The following is a 10,219-nucleotide window of genomic DNA, read 5'->3' on the forward strand; positions in this document are numbered from 1 at the left end:
AGTTTTACCACTATCTGGCAAATACACACGATAGTTGTGGGGCGTATCAGTGTACCCCACAAATATCCCAACCTCCGTGGTTGGCTCCAACTTCTTCCTGGCATCCTTCATCACATGCATGTAAACATTAGCACCAAAAATCCTCAAATGAGAAAGATCAGGCTTCTTACCAGAATAAGCTTCCTCGGGTGTACTCATGCCAAGTATCTTATGAGGACAATGGTTCTGCACATAAACTGTTGTATTGCATGCTTTCACCCACAAGTGAAGGGGCAGGCCCTCATCATGCAACATTGCCCGTGCAGCACCGATAATCGTTCTGTTCTTCCGCTCAACTACCCCGTTCTGCTGTGGGTTATGGGGAGCTATGAGCTCTCTTCGAATCCCTTCTGCCTTGTAGAAATCCTTGAACTCGTCCGAGATGTATTCACCACCATTATCGCTCCTAAGAGCCTTCACCTTCTTCCCCGACTCCTTCTCGACTAGTGCTTTGAATTCACAGAACTTTGAATATGTCTCGCTCTTCTTCTGCATGAATAAGATCTAGAACTTACGAGAGAAATCATCAACAAAAATCACATAATACCTGTGTTTTGCTGTCGAAGCAACTGAGAAAGGTCCACACACGTCTGTGTGAATTCTCTCAAGGATCATCGTGGAGCGACTATCCTTCTCGTGAAAGGTGGCTTTCACAAACTTCCCCAAAGTACACCCCTTGCACTGATCTGACTGCGCAAGTGTGCCTTTAGGAAGCCCTATAGTGATTTGCTATAGTATCTTCAAGGCTCCATGGTGAAGGTGACCCAATCTCCTGTGCCACAACTCGCCATCATCCCGGCTCACCAATCCTTCTGCCTTGCCTGCCATTGCTGCGCATCCATCTACATGCAACTGATAAAGGTTACTCACTCGAACCCCTATGTTAACGGGAAAAGTGTCTATTCAGAACGACCATATCCCACTAAGGTGTGACAGTGACCTTAGAAACAAACAGAGAAAACTACTTTCGTATTCTTCTTTATGAACTATAAACGAAGAGGAATAGGATGAACCAACCTGTGTCTTGCGCTAGTCCTTTGATCCAATCTCTCTCCTCTTTGACAGCTTCCAGCTACCTGCTCCCTTACTTGCCCAGCTTCACCAAGTACCTGCAAGATCACAGAAGAAGGAAACTATACAAAGACATGAGTTTATATTCATAAAAAGCTTAGGATCAGATTTAAGCTAAACATACAAATTTAACAAACGTCAATGATACACAAGCATGTAGGAGAAACTCAAATAGTTTTATTGATATAGCAAGAAGATCCAGGAGGAGTTACAACCGATGATTCTTGATCCAGCATCAACCTCCCAGCAAAGAATCCCCTCTTCACCCTCAACAAAGCATAAATCACCCAATACTCTGATATCTATCTCAAAACCAACAGCAATTCTCTGCAATGTACAAAATTCCAGCCCCTGGATCTCTGGGATGAGGGATCCATATATAGATGTATGCAAAGAGGATGAGTCAGCTTATGATTTGACTAGTGTCTTCTCTCTGTCAGTTCTTGCTTCCACTTGGAGACTGAGAGCCTCTTACTCATCCTTGGTCGAACTCAGTCAGGCAAGTGTCATTGGGGAAGATTCTGGAAGCTTCCATTGTCTGTCCACCTCGCGGAATGATACTGCCATTTGTCATTTCTCGCTCAATGCACCCTGGTAGTGCATTTAGGTGCGTTGCGACGCACCTAGCTAGTGTACTTGGGTGCTATGCAACGCAGCTAGCTAGTGGAGCAGCTGAAATGATCCTGATTTGACTGATTCTGAGCAGTTTCTGGTGGAGAACTTTTGGGAGAAGCTGTAATTTGTTGACCTTGTTCCTTTAGGGGCCGAAACAACACTTTTAGGGACTTAGGATCCCTTGGTTTATGGACATTTCATGCTTAGAGATGTAAGGCACAAAAATGTCTATAACAGTTGCCCCCTAAAGTATGAGGCCGTTTATCAGGTGAAATGCTTTATTAGGAGGATCCGAAGTTCTTCCAATGCTGGGAGGAGACCTATAATAAGATACAATACAATACATTATCTTCATATTGTTTTCATGATCTAGCTGAGGCGGGCATTCCCATGCTCAGCTTTATAAATTCATTTTCATTTACATAGGACAGACAATCGTCTGATGGTAGACTGATGATTCTGATAGAGCCATCATCCTTTTGGTAGGATGATTATCTGTGCTGCAGTGGTGTACATTTCAATGTCTTTATTTTCCTGAATATATATCGCAGCCCGGATGGATGGAACTAGATCCGGGGTCTTCAATCTCGTCCGATCTTCACTCGAAGTACAAGTCGATCCATGTGAGAAATGTTTTGAAGTCGAACATGGAAAGACATCGCTTGATTACCAGTCAATGATGTAAACTGTTAACAAGCGCGAGAGGAATCACCGATAATGATGATGACCCTCAAGGTACTGCAGTACAATTCACATGATGTGAATAAAGGACTTGGAGTTGAACACCACACAAAATCTTTCGGTCGAAGGTCATTGATGTATACCTGTCGCCGGAAGTGAGAAACTTGCCATTGAGGCATGCAAGCTTCAAAGTACTGAAGGGGGTGTTCCTAGATCAACTTCTTGGATAATGAGCTGATGTCGACAAGAAGCGATCCGTCAAAGGAGGGCCTTAATGAATCCCACATCAATGACACGGAACGGAGCAAATGATTTTGATGGAGGTGAAAACAGTTTGATGATATACGGTTCAGGATGGCGGTCATGAAAGAATGAAGTATAATGTATGGTAGTGGATGGGACACAGGTGACTTCTCTGGATGACTTCTCTTGAACATGTCGGTGAAACTTATGTGATGGATTGGTAGCATTTACCCCAAATGTGGATGGTATGGCGTGACCATGGTGATGTGACCGGTGAATGAAACAACCCAACCCGACTCAGGCACGGAGTGGAAGTGTTATGTTCAAGAGCGACTTGCTACCAATAAAGATTCTTTGAGTTTTCTTCCCAATTTTTCCCTAGTCATTGCTGACCAGTACCTCTTTATTTTTGTCAAGCTTGAGGAGGATAACATATGCTTGTTCTGTAATTTTCCCTTCGGGCAAACCCATCGCTATGTTTTAACGAGCCTAGCGATAGTGAAACTCGTTCTCGTCTAAAGACAAGTTTGTCGCTATTAATCTTTTTAACGAGTTTAACGACAAAGATAACTCGGTCCTTTTCATTTTTAGAGAGTCTGAAAAGGTACGTAAAGGTAACTCCAAAATTCCTTTTTCGTCATCTAATCCCTTAAGTCCGAAAAAGTATAAAACAATACAGAAGGGATGAATTTTTGATAGTTTTAACGAGCCGAACAAAACAAGCGCTCGATCTTTTTGTGCAATAATCCCTCAGGTCCAAAAAGATTAAAATCTAGAGGAGGGATAGCACTTCCGATCGCTTTAACGAGCTGGAAGGCCAAAACTTGGCAATCTTTTCATATTTTACGAGTCAGTTGAAAAGAGCTTAAAGAAGACTCGTCTTTTGAGGAACGAGTGATAAAATGGGTAGCAGCTGATTCCAGGTAAGGCTTGGAATTTTCCAATCACAACAGTGTCATAAGGAGGGCTAGTGAAATCACTCTTCGCAGCTGTTCCTCAAAATGGGTAAACAATAAAATGGAGGTGAATGATCGGCCAATGGAAAAGTGGAGGTGACGGTGCAAACACGACCAAGGCTTTAATGGCTGAAATGTTACATTCACGGTGGTTATTTACCAGGGAATAGTTCATTTTTTAACGAGCTTAAACGCGGGTGGAAACATTTTCTCATGTCTTATGTTTATTTTTTAACGAGCTTGAACTATGTGCTAAAACTGCTCGATTAATCCAGTCATATGATAAGAATGTCTCATATAAAATTGGCAATTTTTAGAGTTTTGCCCCACATCCTTTCTTTATGCAAGTTAGGTGACGACTAATCCTACAAGTTTAAAGGGTTAGAGGTCCTAAAAATTTAAAAAATAAATAACCGCCCCTCGCTTGCACTCCAAAAGGTTTGCATGCCCCCAGGTATAAAATATGGTTTCAAAGTTACCCCTCAATTTGCAGACAAAACATTTGTTCTATCAGGAAAGGCCTACCTCTTACAGGTTACCCAAAGATTGTTCTATTCGCGGTGCAAACAAAACACTTCTTCGGCGATGTTTACCAAGATAAACAAAGGTGAGTGACGACGTCCGCCAACTCACATAACTTTGACAAGAGAATCTTATTCTAGAATAACCCCTCTTCCACCGACGGACGGGGTACAGACTAGTCATATTCTCCCGCGGAAACCTACCCTATACCCGAAGTTTTCCTGCCGAAGCAGACCAGGATGCATGCCCCCTGGGTTTCAGTCATATCCCTCCGAATTACTCGCGCTCATCGGGAGGACGGACTGGGGATTGAGACATTTCTTGCGTGAGGAGACCATTTAGGGATGGTATATGACTATTTGCTATGCGTGATCCGCGAAATGAAAGCTGGTCCACGAGCTTGACCACTCTTCCTTCGTGCGGAAAACACATTACTCTAAAGAGTGAGGAGACGATGGCTCCCATGCAATAAATATAGTCTCGTCGAAGGAGTAGATTATAATCCAAGGGTCCTTGAACTACCATTACATTCATGCGAACTGTCTTCCTTCTCAATGTTATGGGCACATCGGGAAGGATCCCTAAAGGTCGACTGGTTCCTTTATCAAAGCCTGTCAGATTTCTCATCTCAGGAAATAGCGATGGTGAACCAAGCGCTTTCCAAGCAATAGAGGAAAGGATACTCACATAAGCCCCCTCATCTATGATGGTACCAGCCATGACCATTCTATATATTTGAACGATAATTCGGAATGGTATGCTTGCTGGTAAACGGGGTCTTCCTAGTTGATTCCAGTCGAAGGAGACAACTAGGTTGCTTGGAGGTGGGACCGAGTAGACGGCCAGGTATGGCTCTGACGAACTTCCTTCCTGCGGTAAAGGAATGGGTAGATTGCCCCCATGTTCGTCAGAGTCTGTGTTGATGAAGAGAATTTGGATGGTGTCATCCTTGTTCTCTTCAGTGACTGTATCATCCGAAGATAAAACCTCTGAAGGCAAGACCGGGTCAACTGCCGCCTCGACCTTTTGACTTTCGTCTGGTATGGATTCAGATGGTTTATCTTCAATGGTAGGTGCTTCAGCCGACCATTTGAGCGGGCCAGCTGGATTTTCAACTAGCGACGGACTCGACAAGAGTTTTTTATATCCAGGAGGAAGTCATAACGGTGAAACCGGACGATCATCCAAAACTCTTTTAGCTTCGTCTAAGAAGGGACAACGGTGGATGGCATGATTGCCTTCGCACAGTTTACAAGGAAATCTAGCTTTCCCTTTTTGTCCTAGGGCTTCACTTTCGCTAGTTGACGGTGTGCTTTCAACATGATCACCAGAGGTTGATGACACCGGATTGTGCAAACGAGGAGACTAGTCCCTTAGTATCCAAGGGATGCAAGGACAATCTCTGTGAAAGTGGTCTCCTTTGCAAATGACACATGGTGATTTAGGCCTGGTGGGTGCAGTGTGTGGATTTTCGTTAGACGACACTCATTTTCCTCCATTCACCTTTGGCTCCTTCTTCTTCTTCTCTTTCTTCTTCTTCTCCTTCTTCTCCTTAGGAACTTGACTTTTGGCTTTGCCAGCCCCATCAAGCGAGGAGGAACGAGGAGAGGAAGAGTTAGAGGAAGTAGAAGGTTAGTGGGCAACTCTGGACTTGTCTAATTGCTGATTCGATTGTTCAGGAATGGTGGTGTTCTGAACGACATTGGTTGAGAAGAGCCATACTGGCAAGCCAATTGTCAGTCCTGGAAGCGACAATGTGGCCATATGGGGTGCACCAACATCTCCCCAAGAGGAGAAGGGACTAGGATTTCCACCAAGGGGAATTCCTTGGTTGGTAGACTCCATTTTCTCAACCTAAGATCAACGTAGGAAAAGGGTATGAATATTCCGTTTAAAATAAATTTTTAGACGCTTTGACACAACTTGTTTTTTCAATTTTTAAGAGTCGAGAAAAAACAAAAGATGACTCTAGTCTCCTTCGATTTTTAATGAGCCTGAAGTGACAAGTGCTCAGATGGACCTTTTCCGTTAAGGAGTCTGAAAAGGAACGAAAGGGACTGCTCTGGAGATCTAGGTAGAGGGAGTACCAAACCAATCGCAAAACTGCAGAATACTTTTTACGGTACGGTAGTCAATCTTCCCGAATGCTGTGTTCGGTGCATTGCGATCAGTAGGGCGGCCGACACGGCTTCCTATGGATAAAAGGGTTTAAGCCTATAGGGGTCTCCCAATATATACTCGACGGTACGTGGGAGCACAAGTCCGTACTGGCACTTATCGTCTCAAAGTGGAGGAATCACCCAACCATCAGTGAGGACAACAGTTACCAGGCTTTACGACGCTAGAATACGTCTCTAGCCTAGACCTCTAAATGTTGTGCGTTAAGTTCCAAAGCGTTGTTAGATTCATTCAATTTATTTTAAGTTGGTCTTTCTTATGAAGTTTGCCTTTTGGGTTCACCATGAGATGTAGATGTAATTCCTAAAATGCAATCTAAAGATGATAAGCAAACTTTTATCTCTTTTCAGCAATGAAAATCCTAGCTACAAGGGGAAAAGAAAGACACAATCTTTTCACAAAGAGCAAAGAGCACACTGTAAATGCACTTTCCTAAATCAAGCCAAACAGACTATCAATATGCAAATGCACATGTGCATGTATTTGTTTTCACTTTCTTAATATTGATGCCTAAAAAGAAAGTTGATGTACAAATTTGAATTTGCTTTCAAGTGACAAACACAAACAAGCTTCTTTTCGAAATCAAAAGGTAGAGATGATTACGACACTTTATGATTTTGAAATAAATACTTGTTTCGACACTGGAAAGTCACAAATTCAAACCAAAGGCAAAAGTAAAAAGCATAATCGACTGTCAACAACAAATAAACTTTCTCCTAAGATCAAAATCGACAGTTATGACAGATCTAAATCAAAGGACGACAGTATGACTATTCTACTTTTGCAATGGAAAACTGTAAATGATGCCACAAACACACAAAAACATCTACAGTCTTTTTGTACAGAGGCGGAATTAAGGCAAAGAAAAGGGGTTTTTAAATAGACACATACACTGATCACAAGCTGCAAAAATTAGAGACAAAACTGAAAAAATGAAGCAAAGAACCTCAGCTGCACAAAGCTAGGCTGATCAGCGCACCTGTTACACAGAGAAACTGGATTGCAGCGCACGTAGCCCTCTCGTGAACTGCGTTGAAATGCAGAATCTCTTCACAGAGCCTGCGCTGGGGCAGAAACGAGAATCCTATCCGGGTTCTGGGTCACGGTATGCAGTTTAATCTATGGTTTTTGGCCGAGTAAAAGCAATCAGTAATGCACAATCAGAGGGTAGATTTAAAGGAGGTCTAAGAGCTATCACAAAGGGCAATCAGATCATTTGTGAATCAGCTATTCAGATCATAAACAGATCCAGTGAATGGATTGAAGTAGCAGATGTCTACTTTGCATTTGTTAATGGGAAATGCAGTTCGATTGCTACTTCTAAGTTTATGAAACAAACAACAAGAGAAACACAAACAAACTAACTAGACACGATCCCCAGCGGAGTCGCCATTTTGTTAACGGGAAAAGTGTCTATTCAGAACGACCCTATCCCACTAAGGTGTGACAGTGACCTTAGAAACAAACTGAGAAAACTACTTTCGTATTCTTCTTTATGAACTATAAATGACGAGGAATAGGATGAACCAACCTGTGTCTTGCGCTAGTCCTTTGATCCAATCTCTCTCCTCTTTGACAGCTTCCAGCTACCTGCTCCCTTACTTGCCCAGCTTCACCAAGTACCTGCAAGATCACAGAAGAAGGAAACTATACAAAGACATGGGTTTATATTCATAAAAAGCATAGGATCAGATTTAAGCTGAACATACAAATGTAACAAACGTCAATGATACACAAGCATGTAGGGGAAACTCAAATAGTTTTATTGATATAGCAAGAAGATCCAGGAGGAGTTACAACCGATGATTCCTGATCCAGCATCAACCTCCCAGCAAAGAATCCCCTCTTCACCCCTAACAAAGCATAAATCACCCAATACTCTGATATCTATCTCAAAACCAACAGCAATTCTCTGCAATGTACAAAATTCCAGCCCCTGGATCTCTGGGATGAGGGATCCATATATAGATGTATGCAAAGAGGATGAGTCAGCTTATGATTTGACTAGTGTCTTCTCTCTGTCAGTTCTTGCTTCCACTTGGAGACTGAGAGCCTCTTACTCATCCTTGGTCGAACTCAGTCAGGCAAGTGTCATTGGGGAAGATTCTGGAAGCTTCCATTGTCTGTCCACCTCGCGGAATGATACTGCCATTTGTCATTTCCTGCTCAACGCACCCTAGTAGTGCATTTAGGTGTGTTGCAACGCACCTAGCTAGTGTACTTGGGTGCTATGCAACGCAGCTAGCTAGTGGAGCAGCTGAAATGATCCTGATTTGACTGATTCTGAGCAGTTTCTGGTGGAGAACTTCTGGGAGAAGCTGTAATTTGTTGACCTTGTTCCTTTAGGGGCTGGAACAACACTTTTATGGACTTAGGATCCCTTGGTTTATGGACATTTCATGCTTAGAGCTGTAAGGCACAAAAATGTCTATAACACCCTATCTTCCGGGTCTCACCAGTTGTCTTGCTACGCAGGAAAGCCTTTCCCTCACTGAAAACAACATCATACCCCTTGTCTTCTAACATCACCACTGAGATAAGATTCTTCTTCAATCCTGGAACATGCATGACTTCCTTCAATACGAAGGGTTTACCAGACTCCCTCTCAAAAGAAATGGTACCGATACCGGTCGCACTGTATCTACCATCATCGCCCATCTTGATGTGCACTCCAAGATCTTTGTCCTCCAGATCAGAGAACAAATCTCTATCTCCCGTCATGTGAAAAGATGCACCACTGTCCAAGAACCACACCGATCCCATCACACTTGAAACCAAGCATGCGATCAATGAAAAATCAAGCTCAAACTACGAGGCTAGAGCCTCTCCTATTGTCGATCCAGCAGCCTGCTTGTTCTTCTTCTTTTGCAGACAATTAGTGGCATAGTGTCCATGCTGGTGACAGTGAAAACACTTCACCTTGGACATATCTTGCTTCTTGCCTTTCACACCAGACTGAGAAGCCTTCTTTCTCTTCCCTTTCTTTGCTTTGGCAGCCAAAGCGGAATTCTCTTCATCAGATACCTTTGATGAAGATCCATTCTCACACTTATTGTTTCTGAGTTTATCCTTGAGCGCCAGGTCGCTCTTGCTTTGGAATAACATTTGCAATCCGTTGAAATACATTTCAACAACACTGCTACAAATTCGATTTCCACCAGCTCAAACTCAACCGCTTCCGATCTAAAATTCATGACAACACAATATTTCTCGTACAGAGATTGACTGTATGGGCATTCACCGGATATCTCACCTTCCAAAGGAAGGATGAATCCAGAGGCTACCTGGCCTGATTACATACTCTACCTGAAGAAATAGAATGTAAACACTTCCTGAATAGAAGATCTGATGATCAACAACTATGATACCATGTAGAAATTTTGAATAATTTAACTCATATTCAATGGAGATTATCCTGATCATGTACTATTGCGGAATACATACACAATACATAAGATCCTCTATGTTGATCATCAATATAGCAGCATCAATAACAATAAAACATGAAGAGCATTCACACATTAACACAGTATGTAACCCGGGGAAAGCATCTCGCTAAAAACCCCAACTATCTGTATATTAATGATTGAGACCATGTAACATTACAAAATACAATTCTTATCACAAGCAATCCAGTACCAGCTCCACCTGTTACACACAATACAGCGAAGATCTGATCTCCAAATCTATTCCACTGCTTGCCTGCCTCCACTGCTCAATACCTGCTCAAGAATGAATGAGAATGGATTAACCAAACTCGTATTTACCTCCAAAGAATCACTCAGACTTTGTAAGACGTGAGCAGAGGCTATAATACTGGGAAAATACATGAGCAAACTCATTGGCATACTCTATCCCTTGATTGTGCAAATCCTCATGCACAACTATAGTCACAATTGATAGCAATCTGATCC

The sequence above is a fragment of the Pinus tabuliformis genome, chromosome 1_1 (assembly GCF_031772625.1).
Source record: "Pinus tabuliformis cultivar Carrire ecotype Pingquan chromosome 1_1, CPIR1, whole genome shotgun sequence".
Classification (NCBI taxonomy): domain Eukaryota; kingdom Viridiplantae; phylum Streptophyta; class Pinopsida; order Pinales; family Pinaceae; genus Pinus; species Pinus tabuliformis.